General features: G+C 44.4%; 1 protein-coding gene across 2 annotated transcripts in view; it reads right to left on the bottom strand.

Moving 5' to 3' along the window:
* LSAMP (limbic system associated membrane protein) overlaps window positions 1–22665 on the bottom strand; it is a 906496-nt gene that overhangs the window by 712180 nt on the left and 171651 nt on the right. The gene's annotated exons all lie outside the window — the stretch shown is intronic.

Genomic DNA, 22665 nt, shown 5'->3' on the forward strand with positions numbered 1-22665 from the left:
ATGTTCTTCACTATGATTTTAGTAAAGTTGAGAAAGTTTGTCGTTGAATGATACAGGGGTCACTGTTCATTATTTGTTTTCATTGATATTATAATATATGGTGGAGTGGTCTATTCCCACTTTTATCGGGATCGTTGGGGGTTCAAGCAGTTTTACCCCAGAGATCTGACAATTATCAATGGAATGATTGTGTCCAGATATAAAAACAAAATGGCTATATTCCAAAAAAAAGATAGCGCCACAACTCTCCGCAGGTCGTGACTGGTGTTGCAGCTCAACTCCATGGGGTTTAGTATGGAGAGTGATGGCGATTTTATCTCTGTTGCATCATGGCATGGAAGGTCAGACCCTTGACCATCGCTCCATTCTGGTAAAAAAGCTAAGTAGAGAGTCCTATAAGGGATGAATGGAGCGGCAGTCGAATACTCCGTTCTAACAGGGATTTAAGAGCCTCGTTCTGCCAATCGTGAGGTTCCCAATGGTTGGACCCCCATCATTCAACAAGTTTTGCCCATCACTTAGATTTCAGAGGACCTCAAAAGTAGAGGAGATGAGTGGGTTACAGAAGCCTTACCGCAGTCCTCCGGTGTGCCGCCATCTATTGCATTTCTATGGACGGTGTTTCCCGAGGAAGCATCTCTAAGATGAGACTTCCCAACACCTGAGGTCTCGGGTCTTGGATCTTGTTCCATGTCTACATTCTCAGCAGTTCCTCCTCGGTGGCTCGTACCATGTATTTTCTTGGACAATGTCTACTTTCCGAATGACTCAATAATCAACGGACGTAATGGGATAAAATACAATACACTTGAAAACCGTTTGCGAGCCGCACATGGTCTTGGCTTTTCCATTAGCATCCATATATCCTTCCCGCAGAGCTCGGGAGGTGCCTCCGAGACGTCGTAAAGCAGAAGGTCAGCCTCCATAGCTTTATAAAGATATTTTATTTCTGAGGAGCCTAATTAGAGTCTCGGAGGTAATTTATACATATATCAATCTCACTCTATCACTTTGGTAACATATGGATAGTTTTACTGCTGGTTAATTAGAAAGAAAAAAAAAACTACAAAAACAAAGTCGTCTCGAGGCTCCAACGAAGACACCCACGTCGCCTCCCGAACATAAACACAGCTGTGACAGTCGTTCCAATGCCAAGACTGTACGGAGACGAGGCGCTGGAACCATTAACCCTGATCTCTGAGTCACGTGTGGTCTACAAAGTGGGAGAATCGGACCATCGACTGGGAAGGGAACCAAGCCGACGGGCCGAAAGATGGTGACCTCAGGTTACTGGACATGGAAGAAATATCCTGAACGTAATTGTATTCTTTTATATGTTCTTTATGTAGTGATGAGAAGACACGGCGGCCATTACTGAGCTCTCCCAATATACGTCAGTAATATGGACAATATGTGGTGGAAGATCAGGTGGGACATCCTGGGGACAAGACCAAATGATGGAGTGATATCAATGCCCCTTCTTAATTCTGCCTCTTTGTAAAGGGGGCTTGTGGTCTCTGCTATGTTTTTAAGATTGAGAAGACAATATCATGACAACAAACCTTTAAGTGTAGAAACTTCAAGATTTGTAGTTTTGTGCTCCAAAAACATAATTAAAAAATGGAAGGAATCCGTTAGCAGGTTTTTTTTACTTAACGTAATTTGGGAACAGCACAATGTAGGGGCAGAGTCCTGATTTCAGCAATGTATCACTTACTGGGTTTGGTTTTGTTGTTTCAATACAATCAGTATTTTATCAGCAGTAGATTATCACGCCTAGTCCTCCTGCTCTGTATAACCCCGTCCCATCACTGATTAGCAGCTTTCTGCCTATGCAGAGTGTACACAGAAAGCAGCCAATCAGTGGTGTGGGGGCGAGGTTACACAGAGCTCAACATTCTGAGCAACGCTAGATCTGCAGAGAAAACCGTGATTGTATCAAAATGACAGCAAGCAGCCCAGCAAGTAATACATTGTTGCAGCCCCTACATCATGCTGTTCTCGGATTACAAACCAAAATCTGCTGACAGATTCCTAAAAAGAGACAAGATCCATTGTCTAACTATGGATGACTATGACTATGTCATTGTCAAACTATTGTTCATAAATTCTACTTTTTCCTTTGTTTTTATACTTCTGCTAGTGCAGCGCCCCAGAGTCCTGGTCGTTGCAGTACTGTGGCTCCGCCGCTAAGGGTGGCTATGGTACGTCTGATGGCACTGAAGGAGTTCATCTGACCAGGTATCACAGACACCAATACATTTCACAGTCGGGCCTCCAGGGGGAGCTAAGGGTTCTATTCATTAGGCCACTCCTCACCACTGTGGGTAAACTGGGGGTCAGGCAGGAAGTTAGAGAGAAAGCTGACTGGGTTGGACCAGACAACACCTGGTGGCAGAGGGTGTTGTGGGGGAAGATTCGGTAGGGTCCCTGTCAGGTTTGGGACCCTGACAGAGGCCTGGCTACAAGAAGGAACGTCACGGGACCGTGCCTGCTCAGCATAGCGGCGGTGCCCTAAGAAAGGATCAGAAGCGAGATATATTGTGCTGAGTGAGAAACGAGATCAAAGCAAGAAGGAGAATACCAGTAGGAGTCGTGCTGTAAGACCGAGGCAACATCCTACTGAGGCGCACAACCGGCGGCCGGAACGCCGAGGAAGTATTACTATATTCAGCTTCAGGCAATACTCCAAACCAACGGCAGGACAGTCAGTCTCAGGCGGGCTGTCTCACCTAAATCACCTATGCAGACATAGGGGGCAACCTGTGGAGAGGGGCGACTCTAGGGTCCCGGAAGAGCTCCGAGCCTACCCGTCATACGGGTGCGTCCCAACCATAACACCGGGAGGGACAGAGGATTAGCAGAACATCATCTAATCGAGTTGTGAGGGAACTTAAGAAACGGACACAACAGTTGTGGGGACTTTCCGCAAGCACAGCAGGGAAGGACCACAACACATAGCGCTAGCAGGAAGGCACAGATTTCCACCTGCGAAGAGAACTCTGGAGGTGCCATTGGACCGGCCGGACTTGTGCAGCCTGGTGATTCATATTCCGGACTGAGGACCCAGAGACCATCAGTAAAGAGGTAAAGAGACTGCAACCTGGTGTCCTCGTTATTTCCTGCACCGCACCACCACCACTATCCACATTCACTACCATCAATTACTGTACGCCCCTCGTTAGGGTCACGGACCGGGCCTAGCCACCGTGACAACCCCAGAGCAGAGACTCAGAGGCCCGGTACCGGGTACCCCTCGGCCCTGCGGCAGTGGGGGCGCTGCAAACTTGGCGTCACGAACAGGATCTACTTAAGCCTGAGGAATCGGGTCATGTGTGCCTTGGAACTGTAATTTACTGTGCTTGGACTGTACTTTATTAAAAAGACTGTGCGGTGCCACTTGCCGCCAAAATCCGCCGCCATTACAGCGCTGAGGAGAGCGCAGGAGAAGAGGGGCGTGGAGTAGGCATGGACAAGCTGGAGAGCGCGAAAGACAATGGCCGCCCAGTCTAAATATTTCTGCACCGTGAGGATGTGTCCGTCAGCAGCAGAGATCCACCTCCTGATTCTCAATGGTGGGCGGAAACAGAGAAAGCGAAACCGCCCACGAAGGAGAGAGCGGGAAAAGAACCAGGAAGCGACTCACGTGGATGATGCCATGGCCAGCAGCTCGGAACCCGAATGCGGGGTGGAAGCAGAAGTCTCCCCCAACTACCCGGACGAGTACCGCAGCCACTACTCCACAGACAACGCTGATCTTTTGCAGGCTGAGATGGGAGACCTGATTCACCAGCTCCTTCAGCTGAACACGGGGGCCCAGGCTCCGCACCAGGTAGCGCCGGAAGGAAATCCTCTGACATCGGATCCTGTACCGCTACCGGAGTTGTTGCTGAGGCCCTCGCCGACACCGTTAGCGGAACCCGCCGCGGAGGAGGAACTTGCATTGGCTGGTGAGTCCGTCGACCCTGCTCCGCCAGCAGAGGACCTGCTGATAGGCCCCGTCGCTGCACCCCCTCTCCCTGGGACCCATAGACTCCAACGCCTGTTACCATGGGAGGAGGCAACGGGCATGGAACACCGCCTGAAGGCCCCGATTGCGCCAACCACCCTGTTGTGTGAGACCCGTGCGGAGCGCACGGTATGCCGCTGGGTGAACCCGGGATCTGATCTCATGGGGTTCCCCGGGGTGAAGACACGGGAAGGGGAGATGGTGCAGGCTCTGAGCTAGGAAGAATACCAGGCCCAGCTGGAACAGCAGTGGAAGGAGAGAGAAAAGGAGTACCAGGCCGGGCTGGAGGCCTACCATCAGAAAGACGTGGCGGTCAAGGACCGGCCCGCAAGGACCCCACCGCTCACCAGGCCCCGCGCAGGCAGGGCATCATCACCACCTTCAAGCTCCGCGGAGGCTGGGGCTTCATTAAAGAGCCGGGTCTGTATGCGGAGGTGTTTGTAAACCGCAGAGATGTCGAGTCGCATCTCAGAGAGGGCCACCCAGACCGGGATCTCTACCCGGGGGATGAAGTCTCGTACACCAGGCACTTTGGGAAAAAGGGGTGGTTTGCCCTGAATGTCCGCAAGAGGCAGACCCCTGTGAAACCCCCGATTAAGGTGCCAATGAAGCTAACCCCTGTAGCCAAGGTGCCCCCTTGTGGTCAGCCCATGGTCATTACCAGGACCACCGAGGTCACCCGTACGTGCACTATGTTTAAGACCACGACATGCAGTATTGTCACCTCCACCACCCTCGTGGCCAAGGAGGCACCTCTTCAGGGGGGTGGTGCCCGTGCTGCTCCAGAATTGAAGAATGTGGGTACGCAGACCCCCAGATGGGACAACAGACCCCCTTATGCAGTACCGGGCGGCTCGCAATACCCAAAGGGGTTGCCTCCGCCGGTGCTGCCTCCTGAGTGGTTCGAGTAAGCAAGAATGCTTTAATGATTGTAAATAGTTCATTGTTTTTCTGCTATGTTGCTGCTAAACCCGTCCAGGGTTAACTCTTAAAGGGATCCCTTTGTTGACCCGGGATCCCTATTGTTTCTGCTTTTTGTTTGTGTTTCTACCTTTTGTTCCGTTACCAAGAACTGCCGCAATCATGAACAGTGCATGATACAAACTGCTTGTAAATAGTTTGCACCTTCTTAAAGGTGCTCCCTACTGGTTTTACTTAAAGAAGGACTCTTTGCGAAGATACTGCACCGGAGCCTTTGCTGAGTACGGACTGGTAGCTTGAGAAGATGTGCTACCTCATACAGACTGGATCCCCTCCTAAAGGGGATGTTCACTTGTTGCACTTAAAGAATGTTATTGCTTTAAGACAGATAGATGGCAATAATGTCTTGACAAAAAGAAAATGATGATGATGCTCACGTGTAAAAGTTATATGTATCCAACTAGTTGATTGTAGGAAATGTTCAATAATGTTAATGGAAGGATGAGGACAGGAAGTGAACCCGTAGGGGTTAGTGGTGAGTCCTCTTAGGAGCCATATAGGGATGGCTCAGTAATCTCCAACTGAAAGAAAAACATGTTCTATACTGTGTATAGTAGTGGAAGGACAGAAGGCTCGGGCGGAAAGGGGTGGTCCTGTAATAGAAAGGAGAGGCAGTAGGTCTGGAGCCGTTAGGACAGGCGGTCCTGCAGATGTAAAGTAGGAGAATGTAGCACAGTTGCTCAAGCCTTATAATGAGTATAAGAAGGTCTTTAGTGGATTTAGAGTGTACATCCTTAAAGGCAATGTTGAATTAATGTTTAAAATTTTGCACTTAGTAGAATACCCGGTTGGGTAAGAAGAGTTATTTATAGAAAAGTTGTTTAAAAGTATTTAACCATGTTTGTAACGTTCAAGTGTCCTCACCTCCCATAAAGGGAAGCTCTGTTCAAGTATGCTTATTGTTATTGCACTCACAAAAATTGTGTGTCTTTTTGCTGACATGTATTGTTGTTTTCTTCCCAGTCCCGGAGTACTGGATTTAACCGGGGGGGAGTGCAGCGCCCCAGAGTCCTGGTCGTTGCAGTACTGTGGCTCCGCCGCTAAGGGGGGCTATGGTACGTCTGATGGCACTGAAGGAGTTCATCTGACCAGGTATCACATACACCAATACATTTCACAGTCGGGCCTCCAGGGGGAGCTAAGGGTGCTATTTATTAGGCCACTCCTCACCACTGTGGGTAAAAACTGGGGGTCAGGCAGGAAGTTAGGCAGAAAGCTGACTGGGTTGGACCAGGCAACACCTTGTGGCAGGGGGTGTTGTGGGGAAAGATTCGGTAGGGTCCCTGTCAGGTTTGGGACCCTGACAGAGGCCTGGCTACAAGAAGGAACGTCACGGGACCGTGCCTGCTCAGTATAGCGGTGGTGCCCTAAGAAAGGAACAGAAGCGAGATATATTGTGCTGAGTGAAAAACGAGATCAAAGCAACAAGGAGAATACCAGTAGGAGTCGTGCTGTAAGACCGAGGCAACATCCTACTGAGGCGCACAACCGGCGGCCGGAACGCCGAGGAAGTATTACTATATTCAGCTTCAGGCAATACTTCAAACCAACGGCAGGACAGTCAGTCTAAGGCGGGCTGTCTCACCTAAATCACCTATGCAGTCTTGGGGGGCAACTTGTGGAGAGGGGCGACTCTAGGGTCCCGGAAGAGCTCCGAGCCTACCTGTCATACGGGTGCCGTCCTAACCGTAACATCAGGGAGGGACGGAGGATTAGCAGAGCATCATCTAATCGAGTTGTGAGGGAACTTAAGAAATGGACACAACAGTTGTGGGGACTTTCCGTAAGCACAGCAGGGGAGGACCGCAACACATAGCGCAAGTAGGAAGGCACAGATCTCCACCTGCGAAGAGAACTCTGGAGGTGCCATTGGACCGGCCGGACTTGCGCAGCCTGGTGATTCATATTCCGGACTGAGGACCCAGAGACCTTCAGTAAAGAGGTAAAGAGACTGCAACTTGGTGTCCTCGTTATTTCCTGCACCGCACCACCACCACTATCCACATTCACTACCATCAATTACTGTACGCCCCTCGTCACGGACCGGGCCTAGCCACCATGACAACCCCGGAGCAGAGACTCAGAGGCCCGGTACCGGGTACCCCTCGGCCCTGCGGCAGTGGGGGCGCTGCACTAGTACAAAGTTTCTAGAAATCCAACATGAAAGTTAACAAATTCGGGAAGAATCCCAATCCCTCATTTTGCAGCTGTACGTGTATAGGAGTGGCAGGGCAGCTGATGATTTTTAGACAAGCCTGCGCACTTTTGTCTATCCTACCTCGGATTACTTTTCCGAGCATGCTTTCTGAGTGGTCAAGCACTTTCTTAAGTGTTGTCTGCCATTACCTGCATCTTGTTTCTTGCTGCCCACATCAAGTCGAACACAATTTACAGCCATTTGAGCCAATCAGAGACTTTTTTATATTTGTTTCTCTCTTACAACATGCTGAGAAACCGAGAAGATGCAGCTTCATCCCCCTCCTCCCTCTTCCATATTTGTTGTGTTAGCCGACATAGATGACTACTTTTAGAACTTTTGTGCTTTTTTCACATAATGTTGAACTCAGACTCAGAGGTCAGACCACCATTTCAGAGTCCCATTTGCGAGTTCTTTAAGAGTAGACATCCATGACTCCCATCATCCCTCCTGCTGAACACAAGAGAAAATTCCATTGGAATTTCACTATAAAAAACAATTCTCCCAAAAAATCAGATCTATTCATTGATACTTTCTTCTTATAGATCGATTCTTATTCAATGTGACTTTGGAGCCAGGCAGGTATTTTACAAGTTTCCTCAGCTCCGCGTCTTCCCGAAAAGGTTGAAAATGATTTACATTCTTTGCACTTTCGCCTTAAAAAAAAAAAGACAGACATTTAAAATGTCTATAACATACATTGTAGCAATCCTTATTAAACATGAATATTACAAGTCTGCGCTACTTAAGAGGAATATTAAATATTAAGGATTTTTTTTTTAAATGAATATTAAAATATTTAAAGGTGGAAAATTAAACCGTGAAGTTAACGTTGGAGGGGACTGAAATCAAAAGTCAAAAACGAGGATTGGACGTCCTCGGTGCTGCTGGGCCTCGGGGGAATTTAAAGGTGAACTTTACATTAATGACTTTTAAGTAACTTTGCAAATACTTTGTGTTTCTGATCTCGAACTGATCATTTTTTACATCCTGAATTCTTCTCTGGTTACATCCAAAGCAAATATTAGACTACTTTCCACCAAAGAAGTAACATTTCTTAACCAATGAAGCCAATTTGTAATCCGTGAAACCCCCCATAAACACTTTTTGCAGCTGTCTGGCGCTTCTGTAGTACAAGCATTGTTCTCTCCTCCAACTCCAATGACCATAATGTCTTTAAAACTCGCAATCATATTTGGTCAACAATTAGTATTGAAAGGTTTACGGAAATCGCGTAGTATTGTATTTGAGATGGACAGTGGTGAAAAATCCCCTAAATTCTCTAGAAAATAAATAAAAACCTGCACAAAGTGAACTCATCCAGACCATCAGTGTTCAATATTTTACGCAATGCCACTTCTAAAGGCGACCAAGTCTGGACCATCATTGTAGACATCAGTGCTAATATCCCATACGGCTCACAACCATTAGCTGAAACCATGACCCTTTTTCTTGGCCAAGCATCCGCCAATCACAAGCCGTGACGTAATTTTCAGGTCCTGATGCCTAATTCTAGGCATTCAGGACCTGAAAATTACGTCACGGCTTGTTGTGATTGGTCGCGTCGCGGTCACATGGGCGGCACGCGACCAATCAGAAGCCGTGACGTCACGGAAACCATTAAACGCGCGCATTTTAAGCAAAGAAGGCTCCCGGTTACGGCGGTAAAGTCCAGGCTGCGTCGGAGAGGTGAGTATATCAATATTTTTTATTTTAATTCTTTATTTTACACATTAATATGGTTCCCAGGGCCTGAAGGAGAGTTTCCTCTCCTTCAGACCCTGGGAACCATCAGGGATACCGTCCGATACTTGTGTCCCATTGACTTGTATTGGTATCGGGTATCGGTATCGGATTAGATCCGATACTTTGCCGGTATCGGCCGATACTTTCCGATACCGATACTTTCAAGTATCGGACGGTATTGCTCAACACTATACGGAACCTTAGATGAGCGGAATATTGCATGTTATACACACAGTAGAGGACGCTGGATGGGTCAGTGACAGAGGTGCGTGATCACATGGCGGCAGCTCTGTGGAAGGTCCTTGGTGTCTCATCGTAAACATCTGGGCTCCTTACAATATTAATGAGTCTCATCCAGCGGACAGAAGGGAACTTGCCCATTTTCTGGTAATTATCACGCAGTCTCTGCTGTTTGTAGAGAGAATAATATGTTACACGAGAAAACATGACAAAACATCACAGAGAAAAAAATAAATCCAGCACACTAGTATTTCCCTAACTGACCGAACAGTGGAGAGTAAATTCAGGTTCAGGGAGGTTTATAATGTAATAAATTAGCCAATCACACACCAGGAGCTGTCCGTCAGCAAGAACTCAGATGTCAGAAGACAATCACCTACACACTGATTAGAGTTAACTCTTGTCCCTAGTATTACCGCCTACCATGTACAAGAATATAACTACTATAATACTGCTCCTATGTACAAGAATATAACTACTATAATACTGCCCCTATGTACAAGAATATAACTACTATAATACTGCTCCTATGTACAAGAATATAACTACTATAATACTGCTCCTATGTACAAGAATATAACTACTATAATACTGCTCCTATGTACAAGAATATAACTACTATAATACTGCTCCTATGTACAAGAATATAACTACTATAATACTGCCCCTATGTACAAGAATATAACTACTATAATACTGCCCTTATGTACAAGAATATAACTACTATAATACTGCTCCTATGTACAAGAATATAACTACTATAATACTGCCCCCTATGTACAAGAATATAACTACTATAATACTGCCCCCTATATACAAGAATATAACTACTATAATACTGCCCCCTATATACAAGAATATAACTACTATAATACTGCTCCTATGTACAAGAATATAACTACTATAATACTGCCCCCTATATACAAGAATATAACTACTATAATACTGCCCCTATGTACAAGAATATAACTACTATAATACTGCCCCTATGTACAAGAATATAACTACTATAATACTGCCCCTATGTACAAGAATATAACTACTATAATACTGCTCCTATGTACAAGAATATAACTACTATAATACTGCCCCTATGTACAAGAATATAACTACTATAATACTGCCCCCTATATACAAGAATATAACTACTATAATACTGCCCCTATGTACAAGAATATAACTACTATAATACTGCCCCTATGTACAAGAATATAACTACTATAATACTGCCCCTATGTACAAGAATATAACTACTATAATACTGCCCCTATGTACAAGAATATAACTACTATAATACTGCCCCTATGTACAAGAATATAACTACTATAATACTGCTCCTATGTACAAGAATATAACTACTATAATACTGCCCCTATGTACAAGAATATAACTACTATAATACTGCCCCCTATATACAAGAATATAACTACTATAATACTGCCCCTATGTACAAGAATATAACTACTATAATACTGCCCCTATGTACAAGAATATAACTGCTACAATACGGTGACAGTTACATAGTAGCACAATCATTATACTGTATCACCTCTATGAATATAATCCATTGTCCAGCACTTGATCTCTTCTCTAGTTGCACATATGAACTTTTCCAGTTTATTCCCCCATCTTCATGATCACACATCCCTCCTCCTCTCCCTCCTCCTCGCCAGCATTTTACAAGCCTTTATTTTTACAGTTACGAGTAAACTCTAAATCGCCCCAAACGTCTGTAAAGCCTTTACTAATAATTTATTCCAAACTACAGCCCTTCCGAAAACTTGACAGCAGCATTAAATGTGACTAATTGGATGCAGAAATCTGCCAGAGACAACAGATGGAAGAGAGAAGTAGCGTTTGAGAGGGAATTGTGAAATGAACGGGGAAGAGTTGTTGTTTTTTTTTTTTCTTTTTTTTCTCTCTTTATTTTGCACAGAGGGTCTTGAGTGGATAATGGTGATTATGTTCCAGAAGATGATCGCAGAACTCGGCAGGGAAGTGCAGAAGTGCGGTATTATTTCTTTGCAAAAGTGGCACGATATCTCGTGAAGACGAGAGTAAAGACCAAACACCTACTGTTTAAACCTCCTACGGCAGCGCACTAACTCCGCTAATTAACGAACAGAGAGCAGCGCACTGTTCACGTAATGATTGTTTTTAATTGTTTTCTTACAGCACCTGTTGATACCACGAGTCGTGTACAGGTCTAATCCTTCTGTACAAGATGATTGCTCAGAAGTATAGATAATTCCCATAAATCCCATCTCAAGCATTAACAGAGGTGTTAAAGGACATTCTCCAATTTGGACAATCTCAACTGTTTGGAAGGGTCACCGTCAACAATCTATTCGTTAAGTGTCAAACTGCTGAGACCATCTGCAATCAGCTTTAATTAGTAAGTGGTTACGCTTTCTACAGCACTCCCGCAGGCAAACTCGGGTATTACACAGCACCCATTCAAATGACAGTATGGGTCCTCCAGAGAGATGGTCTTTTCAACGTCTCTACATTTTGTCTAAAAAAATTAGGATCCTGATCACAGACCTATTAACTCCGAAATGTATTAATATTGTATAAGAACAAGCTTTTTTATAAATTCGATAATCCCTTAGGCATGACTTGGGAATCATATTTGGACCTATAATAGTTAGATAAAAGTTACAAAATCAAAATGTAGCCTTCTCTTAGATGGGCGTCATCAATTGCTTCCAAAAAAATTGCAATTAATGTCCCCCATTTTGCAAATAAAGGGATCACAGTCCCTATTTGTACTGGTAGTATTTCCTGGCGTATGTTGACCTCAGCATTTATTATAGTCTTGGATGGAAAAAGTGTCTGTGAATCAAGGTGGCTCACAAAAGACTTACTTTTTCTGGTGGATGGAATTATGATATTACTACAGACATTCCCCTCCATAGTATAAGCGCCATAGTCATGTCATAATGTGGACAATTTACTACTTCTCGCTGAGCAAACTCGGACCCCGTCCATGCTTACAGTATAAATGGGATAATCTCCATCTTGTCTAATTTCCTGCAGCTGCATCTCCCTCCTCCCTGGTAAACTGCAGCGCATTATTCAAACTATTTCCAAAATGTGAGTCATAAACTATTTTTTAAACAAATCTACAGCGTCCATGTGCGTTATGTTTAAACCTAAAAACTGGATTCATTGTGGTGCGTTTAATCCGTGTAAAAACTAACACATGGAGATGAATGGGGTTTCCGAATCTGCAGTCAGTACTTTATGTATCAGAATTAAGTGACCATTTCTGTGTATATTTGGGGATGCATTTACTCGTTCTCAACCTTAAGGACCAATTCATCTAAAATAAAACATATTCTGCAGGCGTATGATGCGCCAAATTTATTAAAAGCCGAAAACCACTTAATGAATTTGGAGCGTATTTCTCCGGCCTCCCGCATGCCAGAATCTATGTTGGGTGCCAGCTATGAGCTGGAGTTAATTTTTTGCTGTAATTTACGCCTTTTTCTTGCGTAATCTATAGTGAATCTCTCGGGATGCAGTTGGCCTCCATCAACTTTTTCAGAAAAGTTACTTGGCTAAAAGAAAAAAATCCAAAAGTTGCTACATGTTTGCACAAGTTAGTGTAAGACCCTTAATAAATGGACAATAATATTTGATTTTTTTTTATCTTCCTCTCTCCATTATTCAGAACAGGGGCTTGTTTTATATTGAATTATTTTATGTTTTGCTTTGAACCGTTGTTTGTAAATCTAACGAAAAAAATAAACAAATAAAAAAGGAAAACAAATAATAAACCGGCAGATAAGGATGGTGAATGCCCAAAGTAATACGCATGGAGAAAAGGAGAACATTATTTAGTCACTCCATTCCAATGGTTTTCTATAGTCAGTTATTTTTAGATTTTGTTCATTTTAATTGCTTATTTTATAACGTGACCTAGATTAATTGGCAGAACTTCTGACAGTAGGACATGTCACACCACACCTGACAGTACAGAAGGGATGAACATGCCAATGATTGGGTCGGCCAAACATCATCTGTGCTCATCGTCGTCATCGGAGAGAAAATCTAGGTCAGTGATCCATCTGTCCACTACACACCGGTAGGGTAGATATGGACGCCTCTTCACCGCTTCAATGGGGAAGGTCCTGCTCTGCATCATGTCCCAGAACACCAACTACTATTACTGCCAATGAGGAGAGAAAGGAGCGAATAATCACAAAGATACATTGTATCTCTCCTCTGATTTTGAAGATAAAAAATATGCAATTTCCCCAGGAGACCAACTCCTCATCCAGATACTGTAGATTGTCATGATCTCCATGGCCAGAGAACTAGCATAAGCCTCAATAGGAACAAGCTCTTGGAAGATGTAACTGTACTGACCATGAACTAAACCTACCGCATCATCTAGAAGTAGCCAGGTAGCATGTCCTACTTTTTATCCCTATATGCCCAGCGCCGGCCGGAGAACTAAATAATGCTAGCAGAGGGAAATATAAGACCTGACTCACCTCTAGAGAAATGCCCAAAAAGGAGACAGAGGCCCCCCACATATATTGGCGGTGATATGAGATGAAACAACAAACGCAGCAGGAAAATAGTTTTAGCAAATTTGAGGTCCGCTTTCTAGATAGCAGAAGACAGAAAGCATACTTTCATGGTCAGTAGAAAACCCTAACAAAACACATCCAGAAATTACTTTAGGACTCTGGCATTAACTCATAATACCAGAGTGGCAATTCCTGATCAACAAGAGCTTTCCAGACACAGTAACGAAACTGCAGCTGTGAACTGGAACCAAAATACAAAAACAAAACATGGACGAATGTCCAACTTATCTAGTAGATGTCTGGGAGCAGGAACAAGCACAGAGAGGCTTCTGATAACATTGTTGACCGGCAAGCATCTAACAGAGAAGCCAGGTTATATAGCGACACCCAGATCTAATCAGAACAGGTGAACAGGGAAGATGATGTCACAAGTTCAATTCCACCAGTAGCCACCGGGGGAGCCCAGAATCCAAATTCACAACAGTACCCCCCCCTCAAGGAGGGGGCACCGAACCCTCACCAGAACCACCAGGGCGATCAGGATGGGCCCTATGAAAGGCACGAACCAGATCAGAGGCATGAACATCAGATGCAGTGACCCAAGAATTATCCTCCTGGCCGTATCCCTTCCACTTGACCAGATACTGGAGTCTCCGTCTGGAAACACGGGAGTCTAGGATTTTTTCCACAACGTACTCCAACTCACCCTCAACCAACACCGGAGCAGGAGGCTCAACGGAAGGCACAACCGGTGCCTCATACCTGCGCAATAACGACCGATGAAAAACGTTATGAATAGAAAAGGATGCAGGGAGGTCCAAACGGAAGGAAACAGGGTTAAGAATCTCCAATATTTTATACGGACCGATGAACCGAGGCTTAAACTTAGGAGATGAGACCCTCATAGGGACAAAACGAGAAGACAACCACACCAAATCTCCAACACAAAGCCGAGGACCAACACGACGGTGACGGTTGGCAAAAAGCTGAGTCTTCTCCTGGGACAACTTTAAATTGTCCATCACCTGCCCCCAGATATGATGCAATCTCTCCACCACCGCATCCACTCCAGGACAATCCGAGGATTCCATCTGACCGGAGGAAAATCGAGGATGGAACCCCGAATTACAGAAAAACGGGGAAACCAAGGTGGCAGAGCTGGCCCGATTATTGAGGGCGAACTCCGCCAATGGCAAAAAAGCAACCCAATCATCCTGGTCAGCAGACACAAAACACCTCAGATATGTCTCCAGGGTCTGATTAGTCCGCTCGGTCTGGCCATTAGTCTGAGGGTGAAAAGCGGACGAAAAAGACAAATCTATGCCCATCCTAGCACAAAATGCCCGCCAAAATCTAGACACGAATTGGGTCCCTCTGTCAGAAACGATATTCTCAGGAATACCATGCAAACGAACAACATTTTGAAAAAACAGGGGCACCAACTCGGAAGAAGAAGGCAATTTGGGCAGGGGAACCAAATGGACCATCTTAGAAAAACGGTCACACACCACCCAGATGACAGACATCTTCTGAGAAACAGGCAGATCTGAAATAAAATCCATCGAGATGTGTGTCCAAGGCCTCTTAGGAATAGGCAAGGATAACAACAATCCACTAGCCCGAGAACAACAAGGCTTGGCCCGAGCACAAACGTCACAAGACTGCACAAAGCCTCGCACATCTCGTGACAGGGAAGGCCACCAGAAGGATCTTGCCACCAAATCCCTGGTACCAAAAATTCCAGGATGACCTGCCAATGCAGAAGAATGTACCTCAGAGATGACTCTACTGGTCCAATCATCAGGAACAAACAACCTATCAGGCGGACAACGATCCGGTCTATCCGCCTGAAACTCCTGCAAGGCCCGCCGCAGGTCTGGAGAAACGGCTGACAAGATAACTCCCTCCTTAAGAATACCTGTGGGGTCAGAGTTGCCGGGTGAATCAGGCTCAAAACTCCTAGAAAGGGCATCCGCCTTAACATTCTTAGAACCCGGTAGGTACGATACCACAAAATTAAACCGAGAGAAAAATAATGACCAGCGCGCCTGTCTAGGATTCAGGCGCCTGGCGGTCTCAAGATAGATCAAATTTTTGTGGTCAGTCAATACCACCACCTGATGTCTGGCCCCCTCGAGCCAATGGCGCCACTCCTCAAACGCCCACTTATCCCCCTGCCTGATCCGCACCAAATTATACGCCCCACGGAGATCAATCTTAGAGAACCACTTGGCCCCCTTTATGCGAGCAAACAAATCAGTCAGCAACGGCAATGGGTATTGATATTTAACCGTGATTTTATTCAAAAGCCGATAATCAATACATGGTCTCAAAGAGCCGTCTTTTTTTGACACAAAGAAAAAACCGGCTCCTAAGGGAGATGACGATGGACGAATATGTCCCTTTTCCAAGGACTCCTTTATATATTCTCGCATAGCAGTATGTTCAGGCACAGACAGATTAAATAAACGACCCTTTGGGTATTTACTACCCGGAATTAAATCTATAGCACAATCGCACTCACGGTGCGGAGGTAGTGAACCCAGCTTGGGTTCTTCAAAGACGTCACGATAATCAGACAGGAACTCAGGGATTTCAGAGGGAATAGATGATGAAATGGACACCAAAGGTACGTCCCCATGAGTCCCCTTACATCCCCAGCTCAACACAGACATAGCTCTCCAGTCAAGGACTGGGTTGTGAGATTGCAGCCATGGCAATCCCAGCACCAAATCATCATGTAGATTATACAGCACCAGAAAACGAATAGTCTCCTGGTGATCCGGATTAATACACATAGTTACTTGTGTCCAGTATTGTGGTTTATTATTAGCCAATGGGGTGGAGTCAATCCCCTTCAGAGGAATAAGAGTCTCCAAAGGCTCTAAATCATACCCACAACGATTGGCAAAGGACCAATCCATAAGACTCAAAGCGGCGCCAGAGTCGATATAGGCGTCCGTAGCAATAGATGACAAAGAGCAAATCAGGGTCACAGACAAAATAAATTTAGACTGTAAAGTGCCAATGGGAACGGATTTATCAAGCTTTTTAGTGCGCTTAAAGCATGCTGATATAACATGAGTAGAATCCCCACAATAGAAACACAACCCATTTTTCCGTCTAAAATTCTGCCGCTCGCTTCTGGACAGAATTCTATCACACTGCATGTTTTCTGGCGTCTTCTCAGTGGACACCGCCAGATGGTGCACTGGTTTGCGCTCCCGCAGACGCCTATCGATCTGAATGGCCATTGTCATGGACTCATTCAGACTTGCAGGCACAGGGAACCCCACCATAACATCCTTAATGGCATCAGAAAGACCCTCTCTGAAAGTAGCCGCCAAGGCACACTCATTCCACTGAGTAAGCACAGACCATTTACGGAATTTTTGGCAGTAAATTTCAGCTTCATCTTGCCCCTGCGATAGGGACATCAAAGTTTTTTCTGCCTGAAGTTCCAAATGAGGTTCCTCATACAGCAAGCCCAAGGCCAGAAAAAACGCATCCACATTGCGCAACGCAGGATCCCCTGGTGCCAATGCAAAAGCCCAATCTTGAGGGTCGCCGCGGAGCAAGGAAATCACAATCCCAACCTGCTGTGCAGGGTCTCCAGCAGAACGAGATTTCAGGGACAAAAATAACTTACAATTATTTCTAAAATTCTGAAAGCTAGATCTATTCCCTGAGAAGAATTCCGGCAAAGGAATTCTCGGCTCTGATACCGGAGCATGAACAACAAAATCTTGCAAACTTTGTACTTTCGTGGCGAGATTATTCAAACCTGCAGTTACACTCTGTAGATCCATTATAGACAGGTGAACATAGAGCCATTCAAAGATTAGAAGGAGAGAGAAAAAAAAGAAAGACTGCAGCATAGACAGACTGGCAAGTGATCCAATTAAGAGCACAGAGAAAAAAAAAAAAAAAAAAAAAAAAAAAACTCTCAGCAGACTTCTTATTTCTCTCCTTTCTCAGCCAAGGATTTTAACCCTTTAGCCGGCCGGTCAAACTGTCATGATCTCCATGGCCAGAGAACTAGCATAAGCCTCAATAGGAACAAGCTCTTGGAAGATGTAACTATACTGACCATGAACTAAACCTACCGCATCATCTAGAAGTAGCCAGGTAGCATGTCCTACTTTTTATCCCTATATGCCCAGCGCCGGCCGGAGAACTAAATAATGCTAGCAGAGGGAAATATAAGACCTGACTCACCTCTAGAGAAATGCCCAAAAAGGAGACAGAGGCCCCCCACATATATTGGCGGTGATATGAGATGAAACAACAAACGCAGCAGGAAAATAGTTTTAGCAAATTTGAGGTCCGCTTTCTAGATAGCAGAAGACAGAAAGCATACTTTCATGGTCAGTAGAAAACCCTAACAAAACACATCCAGAAATTACTTTAGGACTCTGGCATTAACTCATAATACCAGAGTGGCAATTCCTGATCAACAAGAGCTTTCCAGACACAGTAACGAAACTGCAGCTGTGAACTGGAACCAAAATACAAAAACAAAACATGGACGAATGTCCAACTTATCTAGTAGATGTCTGGGAGCAGGAACAAGCACAGAGAGGCTTCTGATAACATTGTTGACCGGCAAGCATCTAACAGAGAAGCCAGGTTATATAGCGACACCCAGATCTAATCAGAACAGGTGAACAGGGAAGATGATGTCACAAGTTCAATTCCACCAGTAGCCACCGGGGGAGCCCAGAATCCAAATTCACAACAGTAGATATTCACTTCCACTATATATTATATATATATATACAGTCATATGAAAAAGTTTGGGCACCCCTATTAATCTTAAGCTTAATGTTTTATAAAAATTGTTTTTTTTGCAACAGCTATTTCAGTTTCATATATCTAATAACTGTTGGACACAGTAATGTTTCTGCCTTGAAATGAGGTTTATTGTACTAACAGAAAAGGTGCAATCTGCATTCAAACAAAATTTGACAGGTGCATAAGTATGGGCACCCTTATCATTTTCCTGTTTTAAATACTCCTACCTACTTTTTACTGACTTACTAAAGCACTTTTTTTGGTTTTGTAACCTCATTGAGCTTTGAACTTCATAGCTAGGTGTATGCAATCATGAGAAAAGCTACTTAAAGTGGCCACTTGCCAGTTGTTCTCCTGTTTGAATCTCCTCTGAAGAGTGGCATCATGGGCTCCTCAAAACAACTGTCAAATGATCTGAAAACAAAGATTATTCAACATAGTTGTTCAGGGGAAGGATACAAAAAGCTGTCTCAGAGATTTAACCTGTCAATTTCCACTGTGAGGAACATAGTAAGGAAATGGAAGAACACAGGTACAGTTCTTGTTAAGGCCAGAAGTGGCAGGCCAAGAAAAACATCAGAAAGGCAGAGAAGAAGAATGGTGAGATCATTCAAGGACAATCCTCAGGCCACCTCCAGAGAGCTGCAGCATCAACTTGCTGCAGATGGTGTCACTGTGCATCGCTCAACTATACAACGCACTGTGTTTTTTTGCTGCCATGCATAACGCCTTTTTGTATGACCAAACAACTCAATATTAGTTTCATCAGTCCACAGGACCTTCTTCCAAAAATAAATTGGCTCTCCAAATGTGCTTTTGCATACCTCAGCCAACTCTGTTTGTGGCGTGCTTGCAGAAACGGCTTCTTTCGCATCACTCTCCCATACAGCTTCTCCTTGTGCAAAGTGCGTTGTATAGTTGACCGATGCACAGTGACACCATCTGCAGCAAGTTGATGCTGCAGATCTCTGGAGGTGGTCTGAGGATTGTCCTTGACTGATCTCACCATTCTTCTTCTCTGCCTTTCTGATGTTTTTCTTGGCCTGCCACTTCTGGCCTTAACAAGAACTGTACCTGTGTTCTTCCATTTCCTTACTATGTTCCTCACAGTGGAAATTGACAGGTTAAATCTCTGAGAGCTTTTTGTATCCTTCCCCTGAACAACTATGTTGAATAATCTTTGTTTTCAGATCATTTGACAGTTGTTTTGAGGAGCCCATGATGCCACTCCTCAGAGGAGATTCAAACAGGAGAACAACTTGCAAGTGGCCACTTTAAGTAGCTTTTCTCATGATTGCATACACCTAGCTATGAAGTTCACAGCTCAATGAGGTTACAAAACCAAAAAAAGTGCTTTAGTAAGTCAGTAAAGAGTAGGTAGGAGTATTTAAAACAAGAAAATGATAAGGGTGCCCATACTTATGCACCTGTCAAATTTTGTTTGAATGCCGATTGCACATTCTCTGTTAGTACAATAAACCTCATTTCAAGGCAGAAACATTACTGTGTCCAACAGTTATTAGATATATGAAACTGAAATAGCTGTTGCAAAAAAAACAATTTTTATAAAACATTAAGCTTAAGATTAATAGGGGTGCCCAAACTTTTTCATATGACTGTATATATATATATATATACTGGCAATGTTCTTTTAGAAGACCTCCTCCTAGAAGTCCACTTGCAATGTTGGGTGGATATCTCAAAGATTTCACTTCAGTCAACGAGCAGTAGAAGGTTCTAATGATTATGAAGGCATCAAAGTCTTGGATATTTACGATTGCATTTGCAATAATCTTTTACGTTTCATTGTTGTTAATTCCTGACCTAAATTTATCACTGTTTTTACTCCATCTTTAGTTCCTGCATCAAAACTTGAAAATGACAAGGTTAACCTGCACAGTAGGATATAGAGATGATTCGATTTCTGCATAAAAGTTGCAAAATAAGTCTGGAACTCTTTGTAGGAAAAGCAAAGTGGATTTCTCACGGAAGTGAAGTGGAAGAGCTATCCAAGTGTTATTCAAACAGTTTTGGGGATGGATTTTTGAGAGGATCTGCTAAAAAAAAACAAACAGCTCTTTGCAAACTTGTTGCATGAGGGAATTTGACCTTGAACAGGTGGGAAAGTGTTAGATGACTTTGCCCATGAGACCTGTCGCACGGTCAAAGTCCTCAATGTGTTACTCTTCCACCGCAGCACAATACTAGCGAATGGGTTCGCGCTGCAACCCTGACAGCACCGCAATCACAATAAGCAAGTCTCAAAAAGTCCAAGGTCGTTTGCTTGTTTTGGGTTGCAATGGAGTAAAACTCAGTGGGCTGTAAATGGGTTAATCCGAGGAGCTGTTCTAGAATGATGGGGTCTGCCCCGGAGATCAGGAGATAAACAGTCAAATCTAATCCTCAGTGTGACCTGTGGGGAGAAGCTGGGGGATAATCCTGCCCCTGACAGGTGGAGGCAGGAAGGGGTTAATCCCCGCTGCGCCATGCTGCGCCACTCTCTGTTGGGTCTCACAAAGTCATGACATTGCTGAGCAAATATTAATCCTGCCTTCTGTAACCTTGCAGCACATATGTCGGAAAAATGAAGCTGCTACACATTGACGTGGGAACGTGATGGGGGATCAGCGGCGCCTGGAGTGAATGGGGTGGGGAAAGTGCGATCCACAACATGAGGGGGCTAGAATTATGTTATATTCCCTATAGGAAGACAGCTGAAAACTCAGAATGCACGGCCTGATATCATGTACAACGACGGCACAAAACAGCACCCCAAACCTAAGCTTCCTGGACGGCCGTCAGGAAGGTCAGAGGGGCCTAAACAATGTCTTCTACATAGCACTGTATCACAAATGTTGCATCTCAGGAAACACTTCTCTTTTAGTCAGGGACTTGCAGTTCTCTGGTGCCCCCCTATCCTGCTGGCCAATAAGGGTACTGACAGAGGATAAGAAAAAGGGTGCAGCTGCTCTAATTTATGTTGAGTATTGTGGCGCATGATGTGACGGGATGTATATATACCATCAGTTCCTGATTGGAACATATACATACCACGATCCAGTCATCATCAAGCCCCCAGCACCACATAAATACGAAAACTATGCTGCCACCACTGCCCTCTTGTAGTTGGATCGGACACCAGTTGGTATAAATTTGCACGAAGTACATGACAGATCGCTCATAGAGCAAGAAGAAAAAAACTAGCGAATTTATAAGTTTACTCCAGAAAAAAATAATCAGTGTTTACAAAAGATACAAATGATAATACAAAAGAGACAAAATACAAGTATGTACAGACAGTTATGAAATAAAAGGGATGAAAATACGAAACTTGCTAAATCTCAGTCACAGGTATGACGTGTTGATGAAGGGGAGGAAAGATCCCAAAGAAATGATCCAGTACCACAGGATGGTGTCTAGCTGTCTGTCCTGGCTCTGGATAAATGCCAAAGATGGACGTTCTTGTTTTGTGCTTGGGCCATAAAATTAGGTACTCCCACTTTGCTGAGCTCACATATGGGCTGTTTTCTGGGGTACACATAGCTAGGAAAGTTACTAATAACTCCTTTTCTTCATATCTTTGGTGCCTGGAAGCTCACAGCCCAACGATATTGGCATTAGTTTTCCCCCCGCGATTTTACCGTTCTTTAGAGTCCAAACCTAGTATATGTCTGTGATTTGCTGGTGGATATAAATTCATTTCCCAGATTTCTGATGGCCCTAAATGCCGCAAAACGCTGCCATGCGTAACCCCAAATGCCCAGATCCTGGAAATCTAATTTTCATGTTTCTGGGATTAATGTGTGTTATTGAATTGGACTTTGAGTGTCATGCCTAGAAGACAAAGGGATTTTCGGAAGGAAAACACATTCAGCTCTGCTAGCTGGCAGTTAATAAAAGCTCAAATTCCACACTGACAATTTGCCTGAAGGGAGGGGGGTGGAAATTCACTGAGAGAGAGAGTAGGTCTTGGTCCTACAGAAACCAATCATGGGAGGAGGAGTAGGCCAGCTCTGGTTGTATCCCCCAAACAATGGAAACTAATTCATATCTTCCTGACATTGTATTATTTCATAACTGTATCAGGTACGGATGAGCAAATCGATAAAAAAAGAGGCAATTTTGTTTGAAATTTCCAAAAATTTGTGGATTCTTGC

The sequence above is a fragment of the Ranitomeya variabilis genome, chromosome 3 (assembly GCF_051348905.1).
Source record: "Ranitomeya variabilis isolate aRanVar5 chromosome 3, aRanVar5.hap1, whole genome shotgun sequence".
Lineage (NCBI taxonomy): Eukaryota > Metazoa > Chordata > Amphibia > Anura > Dendrobatidae > Ranitomeya > Ranitomeya variabilis.